The sequence below is a fragment of the Capricornis sumatraensis genome, chromosome 10, assembly GCF_032405125.1.
Source record: "Capricornis sumatraensis isolate serow.1 chromosome 10, serow.2, whole genome shotgun sequence".
NCBI lineage: Eukaryota > Metazoa > Chordata > Mammalia > Artiodactyla > Bovidae > Capricornis > Capricornis sumatraensis.
This window is the reverse complement of record NC_091078.1, coordinates 98,057,476-98,077,261: the sequence shown is the minus strand read 5'-3', so window position 1 is coordinate 98,077,261 and position 19,786 is coordinate 98,057,476. Positions and strand designations below refer to the sequence as shown.

The following is a 19,786-nucleotide window of genomic DNA, read 5'->3' as shown; positions in this document are numbered from 1 at the left end:
TGATAATTTGCGTTTTTTCTCTTTCCTTATTAGACCAGCTGGAGATTGATCAATTTGGGGATACTTTCAGACTTGGTGCTTTGGAGGGGCTGGTTTTAATTTGGGAGCCATTCCTGATTGAGGGACTAAGATCCCACATGGCACGTGGTGCAGATAAATTTAAAAGAGAGGAAGAAAAGAGGCTCCAAACCTTAGTCCCCTAGGAAGAGGGGAAAGTGGCCCGGGTTTGAGCCATTCCAGCCCCTACTTGACCCAGGGTGGGAAAAGTCACAGAGAGACGGGCCCAGATGCCAGGATCGGGGAGCAGGAGGGGACTGACCACGTGGAGGGTGAACGTGGCATGTTCCACAGCACCACCCTGCACACATCTTCAGAGCCAGGGCACCCTGGGGGGAGGCACAGGGACTTCCTGTCAGGGGCAGCTGCAGCAGGAGCTGTGTGCCAAGGGCACTTGAGGGAGGGCAGTCACCCAGAGTCTGACTCATCCTGAAGAGGCAATGATAAGAGCCACCATGCCTGGACATAGATGCTGCACAGCCCTCTACTGCCCAGAGATGGGGGAACGGGGTGGGCAGGAGGGTCCGAGCCTCGTGGGCAGACAGTGATATTCGTGGGCTGTAGGGGCCCTGACTCTGGGCCCTGGTACTCAGCCTGCTGCTAGGACCACCTGGCCTGTGTGCCCACTGTCTGCCCAGGAGACAGGGAGATCCCTGAAGGCAGATGCTTGTCTTACCCACCTGTACCCTTGGGCCTGACACCGCCTACAGAAGGCACAGCTCATGGCCTTGATTTCACCTTGCTGTGTGACCTTGGGCAAGTCATTCAACCTCTCTGGTCTGGATTTTCTCATCTATGAAAAGTGTGAGGATCACACCAACATCACGGCCCTGTTTTAAGAAAGAAATGATCAGGGAAGAAAGAGGAAGGCCTGCAGCTTGGGTGACAAGACAGCAGACCCCGAGGGGAGGAAGGGAAGGGCTGCGGAGGAGCCACAGGCCACAGGCCCAGACTGCTGGCACCTGCGGAGGTCATGAGGAGTGTTCACTTTCACTGTCTCCACCAGGCATTCTCTGCAGTCCCGAGAGCATTAAAATGTCTGCTTCACAAACACGTCAGAAGGCGTGTCAGACAACCGGCACGCGGGGGACAGATCTCTTGTTCCCCTTGGTTCAGGGCTCCACCAGGAATCAGAGGTCAGCAGGGGAGGGTGGGGACTAACGGCCCCAGAGCCGCCCAAGCTCTTACGGGTGCGGACATTCCCTAAAGGCTCGTGAGCGGAGAGAACAAAGCTACAGGGAGCGGAGGGCTGGGAGGACAGAAGGGAGCGGGAGGGAGATAAGGCTGCTGATAAGAGCCTGGAACTAGGTCAGGGCCAGAGGGGGCGGGGTCGGGGGCGGGGCACAGAACAAGGGGGTGCCTGAAGCGGGAGGAGTCAGGGACGACTGAGGTCCTGACCGGGACTCACTGGGAGAATGAAGGCGCCTGAGACAAAAACGGTGCCAGGGCTGAGGGGACAAAGAGAAAGGGTGCGGTAGCTTTCAGGCTGTCCAGGGTTGAGGACCGATGCCTGGACTCTGACGACGGTCGGCACGGACACAGGCTGAGGTTCCAGCGCACAGCCTCGCCCCGGATGACCACTGACGTCCTGTGTGTGGCAGAGAAGCGTGGGGAGGTGGCCCCAAGCCAAGTCTGGTCCTGTTCTGGTCACAAGTGCAAACGGGGAACTAGTCATGCCCAAAGGCGGCGGCATGTCCTCCAGCAGCCTGCTGTTGTCGCTTCGTCGCCCAGCCGTGACCCCACGGGCTGCCGCACGCCAGGCCTCCCTGTCCGTCACCATCTCCCAGAGTTGGCCCAAGTTGATGTTCATTGTATCAGGGGTGCCGTCCAGCCATCTCACCCTCTGACACCTCCCTCTTCTACCCTCAGTCTTTCCCACCATCAGGGACTTTTCTAATGAGTTATCTGTTCACATCAGATGACCAAAATACTGGAGCTTCAGCTTCAGCATCAGTCCTTCCAGTGAATATTCAGGACTGATTTCCTTTAGGATTGACTGGTTTGATCTCCGTGCTGTCCAAGGGACTTTTAGGAGTCTTTTCCAGCCCCACAGTTCAAAGGCATCAATTCTTTGGTGTTCTGCCTTCTTTACGGTCCACCTCTCAGAACCATATGTGACCACTGGGAAGACCACAGCCTTGACTATACAGACCTTTGTCTAGCAGTCTACCAGTCAAGAAATATTGACTGGCTCCCTTCTGCTAGGCACTCCACACTGGGTGCCAAGAAGGAAAAAAAAGATCCAGTAGGTACTGGCTAGTTCACAGACCAACGTGGGCACTCAGCCTTGGTCCATGGACAGGATTTCATGATCAGACACACACGCAGGCCCGGTGTGCAAAGGCTCATTTTTCCAGAGGAAGAATCCACAGCTCTTCAGATTCTCAGCGGGGTGGTAGCCCAGAGGAGGAAAGGAAAGGTCACGGGGGCTTCTTTGGGTGGCACCTGAGGTGTCTGAGGAGGCTTGCCAAAGGAAATACCACCTTTCTTTCTCTCTTGTTTTCTTTTTTTTCAGCCCTGTGGCATCTGGGATCTTAGTTCCTGAACCAGGGATCGAACCCGTGTTCCCTGCAGGAATGTCAACCACTGGCCCACCAGGGAAGTCCCCCGCTTTTCTTGCACTTTAAAGGCTGAGTGGGATTGGGGCTGGGAGGAGGGCAGCAGAGGGGACGAGCACCCTGAGTGTGCAGAGGGTTAACAAGGACCCCCCCACGGCCCCTGCAGGAAAGCCGCTGAGAGGTAACACCGGGGGAAGAGCAAAGGCGAGTCGCCTCCTTTCCTTCACACACACCAGCCTGGACCAGCTCCCCTGCGCAGCAAGGCAAGGCTCCCAGCTCCTGCCCGGCCCCCCGGAGGATGGATGCACTGTGGTCTGCAGGAAGCCGGGCGGCAGGGCTGGACAGACCCGCGGTTGGAAAATCACTCTCCATCGCTTACTGGTGGTGAGACCGTGGGCACCTGCAGGACCTCTCTGAGCCTCCACTAAAGGCTCTCCCCACTCCATTAAAGTGGGGCCGGTGCTCTGTCCCAGCGTGTTTGAGGATTAAAGGCACTAACTTGGGATCCGCCACGTGGGGCAGAACCCTACATGATATCCAGGGTGGGAGAGAACCGCTGGCATCCTGGGATGTCCTGAGCCCTGGCCACCATCAGCGGTGGGGCCTGGAGAACCAGGCATATCCTCTCCTTTCCCCGCCACCACCTGCTTCCCTGAGCCCTCGGTATCCTTTTCTGATAGTGCTTCTTTATTTTCTGCCAAGTTCCTGTAAGTGACCAACTGTTCATTTTGAAAATTGAGACTCAAATGAAGAATGACCTGTCTGATTCCCTCAGGGTCCCCAGGCTGGAAGAGCAGACACCACATCTGTGAGGCTTCCCCACAGAAACCTCTTTCCGCATCCACCACAGAGCTCCACGGCAGCTGGAAGACGGTTGGTAGGTTGCGGCACTTTCCCCCCGGCTGTGTGCAGGCTGAAGGTTACACCCCTTTTTAGCAGAAGGGCGTTCTTCCCAGGCAGGCCATCAAGTGATAACTGTCCCAGACACTTGATTTTACCTTGATTTGTTTATTCGAGATTTTGCTTGTCATCTGTCTTCCTAGATTAAGCTACAAAAGGCTTGCCCGTCATTGTTCGCCAGCACCTGACACACGGCAGCAGGTGACAATGGAGAGCAAATGAATGGGCAACCCGGGGTGGGGGGCAAGGAGAGGCAGGATGCACATGTTAGTTCACCCCGACAGACAAGGCTCTCCTCCCCACGTGGTCTGGGCCGCCACACTGCACTCATGCACCAGGCATCGCTATCCTTGCCTCCGAGGACGCAGGGTCTGAGGCTTGGTGACACCTAGCACAGGTCTCTGTGCGTGTCGGACCCCAAGGTCTTTCTGTCAGTTTGAGACAGACAGACAACTGGAAGCCGGTTCCCTGCTGCTACATACATGGTTCCTTCTGCCAACACATCTGCTTGCTCACCCCTCAGCCGTCTGTCCTACCCTCCCCCTCTGTCAATTATCTGCACTTCTTCTTTCCTGGAGAATGAGGGCCAAAAAATCCCAACCGTGCCTACTTCCTAAGAGAGTGGGAAGGATCAAATATAACAAGGTCCCACACAACATTAGAAGGCTCCCCAAGAGCAGGCGAGCTCTGGGGAGGGCGGGACCCAGCTGTTCTTCACCTCTGTTCTACTGTATCTCCTAGCAGTCATAACAGGATGCCAGGCAACTGACTGTTCAATGAATGGAAATAACACTATTTAATTCATCAGCATAGAAACATAGCAAGGTCAACACTGCTTTCTCCTCTCACAGATAAGAAAGTTGGAGGTGATGGTACTGTGAAGTAACTTGCCCGGAGTCCTGTTGCTCGGCCTTGCTGGCGCCCCAAGGGTAGGGTGGGCCTCCAGCCTCGGGTTCTCCACAGAACCTTGGCTCTGACCCTCCTCCCGCCCACCTCAAACACTCAGAGGATCTCACTGGCCTCTAACGTCACTCTGCCTCACATCACAGGGCTGACATCCCTTCCTGGTGTCATCTCTGGGAAACGCAACCAAACCACGAGGAGCCCCAGGTATGGCCGTTTCTGGGCCAGGAACTCCCGTCCCAGGAAAGCACCACAGGAGACAGAAGGGCGATGTACACAGAGGTGCTCCCTGGTGTGTCTCTCGTGATATGGAGCAGTGGGGCCCGGAGGAGGCTGTGACCTGCGGGCGCAGGGAGGCAGGCTAGCGGCTCGCACCCCCCGCCAGCGCTGTCACCCGAGTAGCGACCTGACGGGCATTACCTGGAGACAGGACAGGATGGGGGGGCGTGTAGCCACACACGTGAGTGTGAGCGGAACCATGGCAACACTGGCGTGGGACGGTCACACAACAAGGCTGTGGGTAGTGCTTCCTCCGTTTCCTTTCCTTCTGTTGTCAAATGACTTACGAAATGACTTAAAGACATAAGCGACCGGAGGCAGGGAGCTGCCTGCGGCTCCCTGTCTGGCCTGCACTCTCACCCGGGACTCTCCTGACCTTCACCTGCCCCAGCGGGCCAGCAGGGAACCATAGGTAGCCCTCAGGCCCGACCCAGCCTCATCAGGGTTTAATGACCTTTCTCAAGCTGAAAACAAAAACAAAAACCCCAGCACTGCTGGGGAAAGGGGAGGGCAGAGGAGGCCTGCACATACCAGCGGCCCTAAGTGCCCAGGGACAGGGCCCGGCAGTCCAACCAGCAGCCACGCTGCAAGCCGAGCGCCTCCAATCAGGCCAAACATCTCCCTGTGAATAATCAGCCTGAAGATTTCAGTTACGAAGTTAACGGACGGTGATCCATGAGGTCACCCGCCTCCCCTCCATGGCCCCACCATTTCCCTTTTTTTGGAGGGAGGGGGAAAATGCCTCCCCTGCCACAAAGCAGAACTCACAGCCCCCGGGACTTCCTCACCGTGCCAGGCTCACAGCTAAAGCCAGAGCAAGTGAATCCCAATGGCAAACGGTAAGGTCCCCGAAGGCCCCTGCCCGGGGATGGGACAGCCACATGCGGCTCTGGGGGACTGGCCACAAGGGACAGTCAGAGTCACCAGGCCCAGCCGATCAGCTGTGGGGAATGAACAGCCCCCCGGAACCCCATGGTGTCTGACTCTCTCCAGGTCCGCCAGGCTGGAGAACAAACAGCCTTTGCACTTAACTCTGGCTGGTGGGCGGGGCTCTGAAGCAGAGTCCTGGAGGGAGGCCCCAGGGTGTCTATCTCCCATGTGTTCACCATCCTGGATTCCATGGAAGCAGCCAGCAAGGGCCTGAAAACCGGGAGTGGCCCTTGAAATGACACCCTCCCACCTCCCCCAGACACCTAAGCACACATGCCTGTTTGCACCGATGGTGGGTGCCGCCAAACGGTTCTCCCAACGGCCACCAACGGGACAACACCAGGGCTCCTGTCACCAGTGTCACGTGGCTGGCTTTCTATAAGCCTGCGACCCGCTAAAACAAGCAGCTCTTCTCCATGCGCACAGCAGTCAAAGCAAGCCCAGTCCGCGCCTGAGCAAGACTCACTAGACTTCACACCGTGAGGTTGATCTTGCTGGCATGGCTGCTGCCCGCAGACTTTTAAATAAGCCCCTGCTGCTGCTGCTGCTGCTGCTAAGTCACTTCAGTCGTGTCCGATTCTGTGTGACCCCATAGACGGCAGCCCACCAGGCACCCCTGTCCCTGGGATTCTCCAGGCAAGAACACAGGAGTGGGTTGCCATTTCCTTCTCCAACGCATAAAAGTGAAAAGTGAAAGGGAAGTCGCTCAGTCCTGTCTGACTCTTCATGACCCCATGGACTGCAGCCTACCAGGCTCCTCTGTCCATGGGATTTTCCAGGCAAGAGTACTGGAGTGGGGTGCCATTGCCTTCTCCCCTGAACTCCTCCCAAACTCCTGCTTTTCTTCCAGGAAAACCTCAGCCCAGCCAACTGCCAGATCCATGCGCCCGTCAAATTGCTTCAGTTCGTCGTTTTGATGTTCATGGAGTGCCCCGAGTCCTGAAACCTGGCGGAGGTGACTAAGACACGACTGCTGCCCTCAGGGAGCTGAGGGGCAGGTGAAAGAGGAAGCAGACAGGTGAATGGAGAGTTCCCGCAGAGCCGTGGGAATGCGGGGTGACTAACAGCTGGGCGGTAGATGAAATTCGAGCTGACCTGGAGGGACAGGCAGTCAAAGCAGAGCAGGCAGGGCAGCACAGGGAGTGCCAGAGTTACTAGAAATACTGGGTGTGTGAGGCTGGGCCCTGTGTCCGAAGGGCGGGCAGAGACCCCCACAGTGCCCTTGGAGGAGGAAACGGCAGGGAAAGGCCTGCCCCGGGGGCTACAGACTTCATTTACAAGCAGTGTGAAACTAGCGACACACAGGTGGCAACAATGTGATGGGGTGTTATTGATAAAGAACATTCGGGAAGGGCCAGAAAGGAAAGGGCAGCGGTCATTGGTTGAGGCCACGGGAAAAACAAGCCAGGAATGGGTCAAAAAGGCCACGTCCTCACCCCAAGGCTGGCAGATGGCAGCTGCCCCCTTGGTGTGTCTGGAGGGACAGCCCCTGCCAGCTGCATGATGCCAGGCTGTGCTCACACAGCTGCCCACGCTTCACCCGTGCACATGGAGCCTCTGACCCCCACAGCTGCCCTGGGGTCAGGCATTATCATCCCATCCAGACGACGACGACGAGACGAGGAGGTTCAGAACAGCTAAGGAGCTTACTCAACAGTTCACAGCTAATAAAAGACAGGTCAGCATTTAAACAGAGGTTTCTGATTGCAGCACGCCCCCAAAACTCTTTCAAACAAACAGCCTCAAGGCTTGGGAGTGCTTTCTGCACAGGAGCCACCGAAGGGTGACCATGTCCATTACTGAGTGAGAAAAGCAACAAAGCCACCAACTGCTAGAGCTGCAAAGACCTCAGAGAGCACCCGGTCCAACAAAAACTACATCCAGAGGCCCAGGGCATGTGTTCAATCAGGATCTTGCAGGGTAAGACTCAGGAATCTGCATGTTTCAAGAGCTGGCCCACTCCGAGGTCATGATTCTAGTGCATGGCCCCAGCTGAGGAGCCTCTGAGTCAGATCACATCCCTCCTCTCAAAGAGGCTGACCCAGGGGAGGAAGTGACCTGTATGAAGCCACCCCAAGCTGCCTGTGGTCCCCGGGGTGGGCTCTGCATCAGAGTAGACAGGATGAGAAGAAACAGAGAAATCTCTCATGCAACATAAACACGGGCCACGAGAGACCCAGGCAGAGCACAGCACGAGAAGGCCAAGAGCTGGGCTGGTCTAGACCCGGGGTTTAGATTTCAATCGGACTGGTACTTGTCTATTTTATCACGTTGCCTGGAGCCATGCAAGAAGGTGACCGGAACTTGAATTCCCAGGTCATTCTATGGGCTGCCCAGTGCCCACCACACCCTTCCCTTACTTGGGAAGGTTCCATGTGGAGTCCTGGGAGAGGACGAGCCAGCTTCATGCTCTAGAAGCTGAGAGTGCCCACTACTCTCTGTCCCAGCAGAGAGAGGGGCCAGCAAACAGACTTTTCTCTGGAAGTGTTGGCAGCAAGCAGCTGCAGTGTCCAGACATTTGAGGGCAAGCCCTTTTCCTGTGAAATGCTGGGCTTCTTTCTGACTGCCTATCTCCACGGTATGCTCTCTTTTTCACAAATGAACAAACAAACCAACCAGCCAGAACAGATTTCTGTTGCTTGCAACTAAGTACCCTGGCTTCATGTGGCCACATATAAGAACAGTCCAACATCATGAGCATCACTTTAAGCATTCCACGTTTCTTAGATACCCTGACTCATCTGATCCACGGGGAGGCCCTGGATACAAGCCAGGCAAAGGTCCTGAGGCCCAGTTTGCAAATGGAGCAGCTGGGCTCGGGATATAAAGTGTTCTGTGGATGTGTTTCCAGAATCGCCCCAGGTCCACCACAAAGGCCGATGGCAGATGCAGGCAAGCCAAAGGTCTCACCTGGGTTCCTTTCACTATCTCTCTATCCCAACCTGGAGCTGAGCCTGAAATGTGCAAGGCCCCCACCCTGGAACCCCAGTTCAAACAGCAAATTCTTGACAAGTCAACTCCCAGGCAAGTCAGCGGTTTACAGAGCAACAAAGTGCGCTGAAGCTCCTAGGAGACTAGAAGCTATTTTAACCTCTGATCAGCTGCTTCTCAGAGTGTCACAGTCTGAGAAGTACAGGGAAGACAGCTGTCTCCTCTCTGGTGCGATCTCCAAGTGATAAAGTCCTCATTAAAACCAAATTTAAACTACAAGCCAGAACTGGCACATTTATTTGTGGGGGAAAAAATTGCTTGAACAAGGTCTTTTGGTTTTCACCTACACATATTTCCTCTGGAAGCAAAGCAGTTTTTCTTTTAACCATGTGCTGGGCTGAAAGGTTGAGAAGCTGAACCGCACAAAGCAGCAGAGCTGTGGGACTCCTGAGTTCATGGCCCTCTCTGAGCAGCACTTTCCAAAACTGCAGAGGGGTGTTAAATGAGGGAGCGTCTGTGACGTGTGGAGCTCTCTGCTGTGGCCGCACCATGAACAGTAGGCGCCGACCATGACGATGACAGTGGGGCCGGACGCTCTCACCTGCACCCTGAGCACGAGGCCCCCGAATTCCATCACCCAAGTGAGGCCTGCTCCCCTCACCCCATCTCTGAAAAGGGGCACATGACTGACTCCACACGCACGCCTCTCTCCTCCCCTCTCTTCATCTCGAGGAGAACCTAGGCCTTGCGCTTGAGCTGACCACGGTTTAGAAGGGCAGCTCCATCATGCGTGCAGGGGATGTGAATCCAGGTCAGAAAAGCCAGCCACAGTGTGCGGGGTTGCTGGGGCGGGGGCTTCCACAGGCAGTCTCCCTGAAGTCAGACACCTTTCCACCGGCCTATTCTGCTTCCACCCCACCCTCCTTCTCCCAGGGCTCCAGAGAGCCAGCCCCTCACACCCCTCCTCAAGGGTTTTTGCGGCACCTCCACCAGGTCAGAGTTAGGCCGCCTGGAACACAAAGCCCAAATGAAGAGGTGACCCACAGGCCAGCCAATAAGATACAGGAGATTCGCACTGGGTCCAAGATTCCCTCCTCCACACAGCTCACCCCTCCTGCGAGCCCGCACAGCTCTCTCAGGGCACCCCCCAACACACACTCCGGCCCCAGGCCAGTGCACGCCAGTCAGCAGGATTGCAACCAGTGTGCACAGGTCCATTGCCCCACTGGGCCCAGCCTCGCTGACATTGGCCCCCAATCCCTTCACAGGCCCAGCACACAGCCGGCATTTCTCAGCAGGAGTGAGGAGAGGGCTTGGAAACTTGCTGCTCACCCCAAAGAGCCCGGCTCTCAAGGACTCCTGGACCCAGGGCAGGAAGGCTCTGCTGTCAGCGGAGAACCGCCTCTCCAGCTGTCACACACACACACACACACACACACTTCTTATTTAGCATTCAGATCGCCCTGCACACACACACACACACACACACAATTATTTAGCATTCAGATGGCCCTGCCAGACCCTGAGTGCAGCCCTGCCCTGCACACGAGGAGAGATGGGTTGGTTGGGGGGACACGGAGTGCTCTCCTTGAAAGGACAGCCACTCGCATTTTCTCTAGACAGAGCAGCTCTTGAGAGCCCAGAGTCAATACAGCCCTGGAGTGTAGATTTTACTCCCCACTGGGCATCGTTACCACAGCAACTGTTTCTCCTCTAGGAATTCTTTCAAGAGTACAAGCTGTTGCTTCCTTCCGAAACAAAACCGGGGAGAAGCCAGCCACCCAGGAGTGAGGGAAGGGCCCCGGAGGAAGCAGGGCCAGCCGTGACCCCCAGCCACAGCAAGCTCCGCCACTGGGGTCTCCTAGATCTCTGCGGGGGCTTAGAAACTAGACACGCGAGTCTTCCCAGCTGTTCAGGATGTGTGTGTTGGGGGGAGGGCAGTGTTGAGGGCATGGGGCGTGGGGCATGTGTGCTTTGGGGAGTTATGGGATGCATACAGGGGTGGGATGAGGGGACTCAGGGTTGGGAGTACAGGCGGTGTGGGCATAGTCTGGCAGGTTGCTGTTTGGGGTGTGTGGGGAGGTGCGCGGGTAGGGGGCTGGGGGTATGTGAGGAGGTGTGGGGTGCAATGATGCAAGGGAGTCAATGCGGGTGGGAGGTTTGGGGGTATACTGTTGCGTGTATGTGGAGGTGAGTTGGGGGTATCTGGGGGGTAGGAAAATATGAGGGTGTGTGTTGGGGGGAGGTATTCTTCAGCATCCCAGGACGAAACATGGGGCATATCTTCTCCTGAAACAAGAACACAGAGGGGAAAGGGGGAAAGAGACACACTGGGAAAATGGGACTCACGCACACGCGCTACTGCTGTGCTGTGCTTAGTCGCTCAGCCATGTCCAACCCTGCGACCCAACGGGCTGTAGCCCGCCAGGCTCCTCTGATCATGGGGATTCTCCAGGCAGGAATACTGGAGTGGGTTGCCATGCTCTCCTCCAGGGGATCTTCCAGACCCAGGGATTGAACCCAGGTCTCCCGCATTGCAGGCGGCCGTCTGAGCCCCCAGGGAAGCCCAAGCATGCTGGGGTGAGTAGCCTATGCCTTTTCCAGGAGATCTTTCCGACCCAGGAATTGAACAGGGGTCTCCTGCATCGCAAGTGGGGTTCTTTACCAGCTGAGCTACCAGAGAAACCCATACACATTGCTGCTGCTGCTGCTGCTAAGTCGCTTCAGTCGCGTCCGACTCTGTGCGACTCCATAGACGGCAGCCCACCAGGCTCCCCCGTCCCTGGGGTTCTCCAGGCAAGAACGCTGAATGGGTTGCCATTTCCTTCTCCAAAGCATGAAAGTGAAAAGTGAAAGTGAAGTCGCTCAGTCGTGCCCGGCTCTTAGCGACCCCATGGACTGCAGCCCCCCAGGCTCCTCCGTCCATGGGATTTTCCAGGCAAGAGTACTGGAAAGGAGTGGGGTGCCACTGCCTTCTCCGATACACGTCACTACTATGTATAAAATAGGCAACTAGTAAGGACCTACTCTATAGCACAGGAACTCCACTCAATACTCTGTAATGGGCTCTATGGGAGAAGGATCTAAAAAAGGGTGGACATATGTCTATGTATAACTGATTTTCTTTGCTGTACACTTGAAACTAACACAACATTATAAATTAACTAGACTCCAACAAACACATTTTTTTAAATAATAATAATAATAGCACAGATTGCATTTCAATCCTGGATTACAATACTTAGTACTACAGAGCAACCACATCCTGCTCCAAGGGTCAGCAGGCGGGAATGTAAAACACAAAGCCCGAGTTCAGACAACTGACCTAGAAGCAACTGCTCGAGGCAACTCATATTTCTAGTCAGAACACCCCCCAGTTGCTCCAGAGTGTGGACAGAGTGGACGGAGTCTAAGTGGCTTTGGGGAGCCAGGTTGACAGGCCCCTGCCGTCCTCATGAGTCCAAAATAAGTCCCTTGCGGTGCACAAAGCCAACAGGCTCAGAGTTATGGGACACAGAACACGCAGGACAACTGCCCAGGCCATGAAATGTCTAAATCCTTGTCAAAATAAATCTGAGTTGTCCCTGCTCCAAGGAGCTGCCTATCTCTTGGGGGGCTGGCATGAACTGGGACTCAGTAACATTCAAAGCAAAAAAAAAAAAAAGTCACTACTACTATTATTATAGTAACTACAACTACTATCAGATGCTGCGGGGGAATTCCCTAGTGGTCCAGTAGCTAAGACTCTGAGCTCCCAATGCAGGAGGCCTGGGTCCGATCCCTGGTCAGGAGACCAGATCCCACATGTCACAACTAAAGAGCCCACGTTCTGCATCTAATACCTGGCACAGCCACATAAATAAAGATTTTTTAAAAAAAGAAGTTGCAGGAGATTAGCAGTATGTCTTATCAAGGACACTGCATGCCAAACATTCAGAGAGAAATAGTCTTCTTTCTAAAAAAATAAATGCCAGATAATAAATAGTGCTGAGTCACTGATATCCATATGGGGAGAAAATCTTGACATCTACTTTAAACGATGTAAAAATAAATTTCAGATGGATAGGCAATCTAAAGGTGAAACGTAAAACAATAGCACTTTTAGAATACAACACAAGGGAATATCAACATGACCCAGAGTATGCAGCCATTTCCTTAAATGGGCCACAAAGCATTAGCGGAAAAAATGGATAAATTGGCCTACGTTAAATGAAAAATTTCTCTTCATCAAAGAATGTGATTAAAAGCAAGAAAAGTCAAGATCCAGAGAGACAGCTAGAATACATATATAGAACAAAGGACGCGCTCAAGACTGGAATAAAGAACTCCCCAAAATCAATAGGAAAAAGTGCCAGGCAACCCAATGGATGGCACCATCGATTCAACGGACATGAGTGTGAGCAAACTCGGGGAGACAGTGAAGAACAGGGAAGCCTGGTATGCTGCAGTCCATAGGGTTGCAAAGAGTTGGACACAACTGAGCAACTGAACAACAACCCAATAAAAGGCGTAACAGGCACTTCACATAAATATACGAAAAGATACAGTTTATTAGTTAGGAAGAAAATGCAAATTTAAACCACAAAGGGATACCCCTGCACTTCCATCAGCAAGGCTAACATGAAAAAGACTAACCATATCAAGTACTGGAAAGAACTCTCAGACACTGCTGGTGGGAGTGTAAAACTGTGTAAGCATTTTGGAAAACTGTTGAGTAAGTGATAGTTGCTCAGCTATGTCCGACTCTTTGCGACCCGATGGGCTGCAGCCTGCCAGGCTCCTTTGTCCATGGAATTCTCCAGGCAAGAATGCTGGAGTGGGTTGCCATTTGCTTCTCCAGGGGATCCTCCTGACCCAGGGATCGAACACAGGTCTCCTGTACTGCAGACAGATTCCTTACTATCTGAGCCATCAGGGAAGCCTACTATTAAGAGACATTTCTAAGTATAAAGACAAGTCAACTTGAAAAGTATCACCAGATACATGCTTGACTTTATCTTATAATCTATAGATAATACAATAGAATGTGTAATGAATCCATACACCTTTTCCAAAGGAATATCTGAGACAGAAGTAGCAATAAAGTTATACACTGTTAGGCAGTATCTAACCCCCTTTGCCTCCAAGGCAAACCATTCAATATCACGGTAATCCAAGTCTATGCCCCAACCACGAACGCTGAAGAAGCTGAAGTTGAACGGTTCTATGAAGACCTACAAGACCTTTTAGAACTAACACCCAAAAAAGATGTCCTTTTCATTATAGGGGACTGGAATGCAAAAGTAGGAAGTCAAGAAACACCTGGAGTAACAGGCAAATTTGGCCTTGGAATATGGAATGAAGCAGGGCAAAGACTAATAGAGTTTTGCCAAGAAAATGCACTGGTCATAGCAAACACCCTCTTCCAACAACACAAGAGAGGACTCTACACATGGACATCACCAGACGGTCAACACCAAAATCAGACTGATTATATTCTTTGCAGCCAAAGATGGAGAAGCTCTATACAGTCAACAAAAACAAGACCAGGAGCTGACTGTGGCTCAGATCATGAACTCCTTATTGCCACATTCAGACTTAAATTGAAGAAAGTAGGGAAAACTGCTAGACCATTCAGGTATCACCTAAATCAAATCCCTTATGATTATACAGTGGAAGTGAGAAATAGATTTAAGGGCCTAGATCTGATAGATAGAGTGCCTGATGAACTATGGAATGAGGTTCGTGACATTGTACAGGAGACAGGGATCAAGACCATCCCCATGGAAAAGAAATGCAAAAAAGCAAAATGGCTGCCTGGGAAGGCCTTACAAATAGTTGTGAAAAGAGGCGAAAAGCAAAGGAGAAAAGGAAAGATATAAGCATCTGAATGCAGAGTTCCAAAGAATAGCAAGAAGAGATAAGAAAGCCTTCTTCAGCGATCAATGCAAAGAAATAGAGGAAAACAACAGAATGGGAAAGACTAGAGATCTCTTCAAGAAAATTAGAGATCCCAAGGGAACATTTCATGCAAAGATGGGCTCGATAAACAACAGAAATGGTCTGGACCTAACAGAAGCAGAAGAAATTAGGAAGAGATGGCAAGAATACACAGAAGAACTGTACAAAAAAGATCTTCATGACCCAGGTAATCACGATGGTGTGATCACTCACCTAGAGCCAGACATCCTGGAATATGAAGTCAAGTGGGCCTTAGAAAGCATCACTATGAACAAAGCTAGTGGAGGTGATGGAATTCCAGTTGAACTATTTCAAATTCTGAAAGATGACACTGTGAAAGTGCTGCACTCAAAATGCCAGCAAATTTGGAAAACTCAGCAGTGGCCACGGGACTGGAAAAGGTCAGTTTTCATTCCAATCCCAAAGAAAGGCAATGCCAAAGAATGCTCAAACTACCGCACAATTGCACTCATCTCACATGTTAGTAAAGTAATGCTCAAAATTCTCCAAGCCAGGCTTCAGCAATACGTGAACCGTGAACTCCCTGATGTTCAAGCTGGTGTTAGAAAAGGCAGAGGAACCAGAGCTCAAATTGCCAACATCCGCTGGATCATGGAAAAAGCGAGACAGTTCCAGAAAAACATCTATTTCTGCTTGATTGACTATGCCAAAGCCTTTGACTGTGTGGATCACAATAAACTGTGGAAAATTCTGAAAGAGATGGGAATACCAGACCACCTGACCTGCCTCTTGAGAAATTGTATGCAGGTCAGGAAGCAACAGTTAGAACTGGACATGGAACAACAGACTGGTTCCAAATAGGAAAAGGAGGAGTACGTCAAGGCTGTATATTGTCACCCTGCTTATTTAACTTACATGCAGAGTACATCACGAGAAACGCTGGACTGGAAGAAACACAAGCTGGAATCAAGATTGCTGGGAGAAATATCAATAACCTCAGATATGCAGAAGACACCACCCTTATGGCAGAAAGCGAAGAGGAACTAAAAAGCCTCTTGATGAAAGTGAGAGTGGAGAGTGAAAAAGTTGGCTTAAAGCTCAACATTCAGAAAATGAAGATCATGGCATCCGGTCCCATCACTTCATGGGAAATAGATGGGGAAACAGTGGAAACAGTGTCAGACTTTATTGTTTTGGGCTCCAAAATCACTGCAGATGGTGACTGCACCCATGAAATTAAAAGACGCTTACTCCTTGGAAGAAAAGTTATGATCAACCTAGATAGCATATTCAAAAGCAGAGACATTACTTTGCTGACTAAGGTCCGTCTAGTCAAGGCTATGGTTTTTCCAGTAGTCATGTATGGATGTGAGAGTTGGACTGTGAAGAAGGCTGAGCGCTGAAGAATTGATGCTTTTGAACTGTGGTGTTAGAGAAGACTCTTGAGAATCCCTTGGACTGCAAGAAGATCCAACCAGTCCATTCTGAAGGAGATCAGCCCTGGGATTTCTTTGGAAGGAATGACGCTGAAGCTGAAGCTCCAGTACTTTGGCCACCTCATGCGAAAAGTTGACTCACTGGAAAAGACTTTGATGTTGGGAGGGACTGGGGGTAGGAGGAGACGGGGACGACAGAGGATGAGATGGCTGGATGGCATCACTGACTCGATGGACATGAATCTGAGTGAACTCTGGGAGATGGTGATGGACAGGGAGGCCTGGCGTGCTGCGATTCATGGGGTCGCAGAGTCGGACACGACAGAGCAACTGAACTGAACTGAACTGAACCCCCTTTGCTGTCTAAACTCCGTAACTGCCGGGGTCCAGCCCCGGTGGATCCAGGGAATTCGAAGGGTGGACGGCGTTGGCGTGGAAAGACTTGTTTATTTATTAATATAAGATTAGATTAAGAAACTATAGTGCAGTAGGAAGATTAAGTGGAGAAAGAGGGCTGAATAGCTTGGTTTACGCGGAAGACCAATAAAATTCCAGACAAGGAATTTGCACCATCTACGTTGGGCCACCGGTGCCCGCTTGAATATCTAAGGGTGCCTCGCCTTAAGCTCCCTTTCTCGCGGATCTTAATAACCAGGGCAAATAAGTAGACCTGGCGAGCCTCCGCGCCCCAGATGGAAATTCAGCCTGAAATTAAAGTAAAGAGCAGAGGGAAGAAAAGGGAGAGAAAAAGAGAGAGAGAGAGAGACACGGGGGGAGCCAGATTCCCCAGAAACCAGGCCGAGAGACTAGTTCAAGAAACTGGTCCGAGAAGCTGGTCCGAGAATCTGGTCCCGTCCTTTATTGTTCAGAAGGCCTTTTATACTTTTGATAAAACATGGAGATCAATGGGTAACACAAAGTTATGCAGCGTTAGCAGTCCAGACTCTTATCAAAACCAGGCTTTTCTCTCTGCATACCTAATTGTATACACAAGTCTTAGGTAATTTACATCATCTTCCAACCAAAAGGGCCAATTAACATTTTACAGCCTTTTTTCTGATAAGGGTTTGTCAACCACAAGACTTATTTGTGTTGATCTTCCCAAGGTCTGGTGCCACTCTCGGAAAGCACTAAAGAAAGTTACATTCTTAGACAGCAAGGATACAGCAACTTATAACAAGTAGAGGGAGTGCAGTGATTTACAGCAAAAGAGAAGCAATTAACTCAAAAGTCTAGTGTTGCTAACATCAAAACTACTATGTATCTTTTTCTACATCCTGCTTACATTAACATCCTTCCAGGTGCCTAAAAGATAAAGAATAAGGAGGTCTGGCAGCAATCCTTGAGTCAACAGTGAAAACCCTCTACCAATATAATTTTTAACTCTTTAGAAAAGGCTCTGTATCTTTAAGATGCTTTTAAGCTTTGTGCCTCCCGCGGTTGGGGGGCTGTAAGCAATTCACAAGCTGTAAGAGGTCTGGGGAACCTGTTAGGCAGGCTAGAGAGCTATCAGAGGGGTTTAACTGAAACATCCCTTTCAAATGCAGAAGACTAAAACCCTGAATTGACTTTTTCCCAGAGAATACCAGAAAAGCAGAAAAGCAGAGCACAAAAGCCGGCAGATTTTTGTTGGGGTACATGCTTAGGAATTTCCAGAGGGGTCCCTGAAGTCTGAGCACGCCTTGCGTATGTCAGCTTCCTTCCTCATGACCTTGTCACGGGCGGGATTCCTCACACTGGCTCCCGGCACGTAACCAGGGGATCTCGTCTAGCCCCAAGGCTTCGAATCCTCCTACACAAGCATCTTTCAGCAGATGCCTGCTTAGGTGTCTAAAAGTCATCTCAGAACTAAAGTGGCCTAAACTGGACTCCTGCTTTCTCCTGCAAGACCACTCTCCCCTGGACTTATCTCAGGAACAAGGGCCCCTACCCGCCCCTCCCATGGAAGTCCGTGGAGGCAGGGACGCAGTCTTATTCACAGGTTAGATCCCTAGTGCCTGACAAACAGCTGGTGCTCAATAAATACTTGTTGGGTGGCTGGCTGCAGAGTTTCTGCAGTTAGGAAGGGCTCCAGGAAAGGGAGTGTTCCACTTCCTTTTGTCAAGGGGGTATATCCAGGGAGTGATCAGGGATTTCCAGATAAATACCGTACCAGAATCATTCGGGAAACTTCAAAAATGCTCGGATTTCTAGCCACTATCCTAAGATCCCAATAGGAGGTTTCGGACGGAGCCAGGGAAGAAACTGCAAGTTGTCTCCCTAGGTGATTCTGGGGCACCAGTAGGTGTGAGGACCTCTGATTGATTCAACACCTTTATTTGACAAATGAACAAGTCCAGGGCCCTCTGAGGGGATGACTCAATCCAAGGTTTCAATACTTGTTCATCAACTGGTGTCTGTGTGGGGAGCCCAAACCTCCCACCCACGAGGTTCTCCCTTTCACTGGCCTCTAAGACCTCGGGCTCCAGGCAGAGGTGGGGAAGTGAAGATTGGTCCTTAGGATGAACGGGTACAGCACACCTCATCCAGGTTGCAGCTCTGCAAATTCACTTTTTCTTTATTTGGTTAATCTAAACCTCCTGCACTAAAAATGAATTCTGTTGATACCTTCAAGGAATCAGGGCTGGGCTGAGTAAAGTCAGGGGGCCAGGAGGACGTCCTCTTTGCTTCCGCTGGAAACAGGGTGGGCTCCACCCACTGTCATCCAACAGAGAGGGCTGGAGGACCACCTGACCTCCCGCTTCCAGGAGGGCAGTAGAGACAGGACAGACACCCACGTTGGTAAAAGGCCCGTGTGCAAGACTTTAAGATGGACCCTTTTGGACCCCTTCTCTGTGCTCCTGGCTACTGATGAGGTCTGGATTTTACAGACAGAGACAGGGAGGTCTAGAGCTTTAAAGATTTGCTCTCATCCCAAAGAGGGGATGAGTGGAGCTGAGATTTGAACCGGAGAGTCTACACACAAAGCACAGGCTCTCTGCTTTGTCTTGCGGATCCCTCCAGGCAACCTGGTGGCAATTTCTGTACCGGATGGGAAGGTGACCTCTTCTTCAGGGCTGCTTGTTCCCAAGCTCCTGGGGGTGAGGAGTGGAGAGGGACACAGGGCCAGAGCTTAAGGGACCACCCAGGACTGACAACATGACAAAGCACAGACATGAGAGGTCCCTACAGCCCCAGGTCTCCTGACCTATTAAATAGGGAGTAATCAACGTCTATCTTAAAGGACTGCCTCAGAAATGAACAAGTCTTGAGACCCTATAAGCAGTCATGTAAATGTTGGGTCTGCCAACCTGCAAAAGGCTGTCAATCCAGGAGACATAACTGCCTCAAGTGATGTAGCAATCAGGCTGCTGGGCATGGGGATGCGGCCACATGGGGTGGGGACAGAGACAGCTTCCTGAGAGATGAGCCGGTCACGGACAAGTCAGACTACCCCTGCCGCCCCAGCTCGCTGGACTCTCCTCCACCATCCCTCACTTGCTGCCACCCTCTGCTGCCCACAACCCATGCGAGCCCTTCCCTCAAGCTCCCTCTTATTCCCTCACCCCACACTGGCTAGGACTTTACCCACAACACCCAGGTAAGAGAGTTTCAACCCGCTCCCCTCTGCCTTGGCACTGCTTCCGCTCTCCATACGCTCATGTCTTGACTGTGAAGATCACAACTGTGCCAGCGAATTTCGGTCAGCATTCAACTCCAGTGGGTGCACACTCAAAAGGTCAGGAATATACATCGGCTGGAGACACTGGCTACAAAGACTGACAACTTCAAAGCCCTCTGCCCCAACTCTAAAACCCGAGGCTGACGTGATGGTCACCTGGGTTACCACCTGCCCTCTCCTTCTTGGCTCTTAATGGGAGTTCAGGTGAGACACAGTCTCTTATGAATTGG

General features: G+C 51.8%; 1 protein-coding gene across 1 annotated transcript in view; it reads right to left on the bottom strand.

Annotated features, from left to right (window-relative positions):
* Positions 1–19,786, bottom strand: part of CCDC12 (coiled-coil domain containing 12) — a 40,354-nt gene that overhangs the window by 13,294 nt on the left and 7,274 nt on the right. The window lies entirely within an intron of this gene.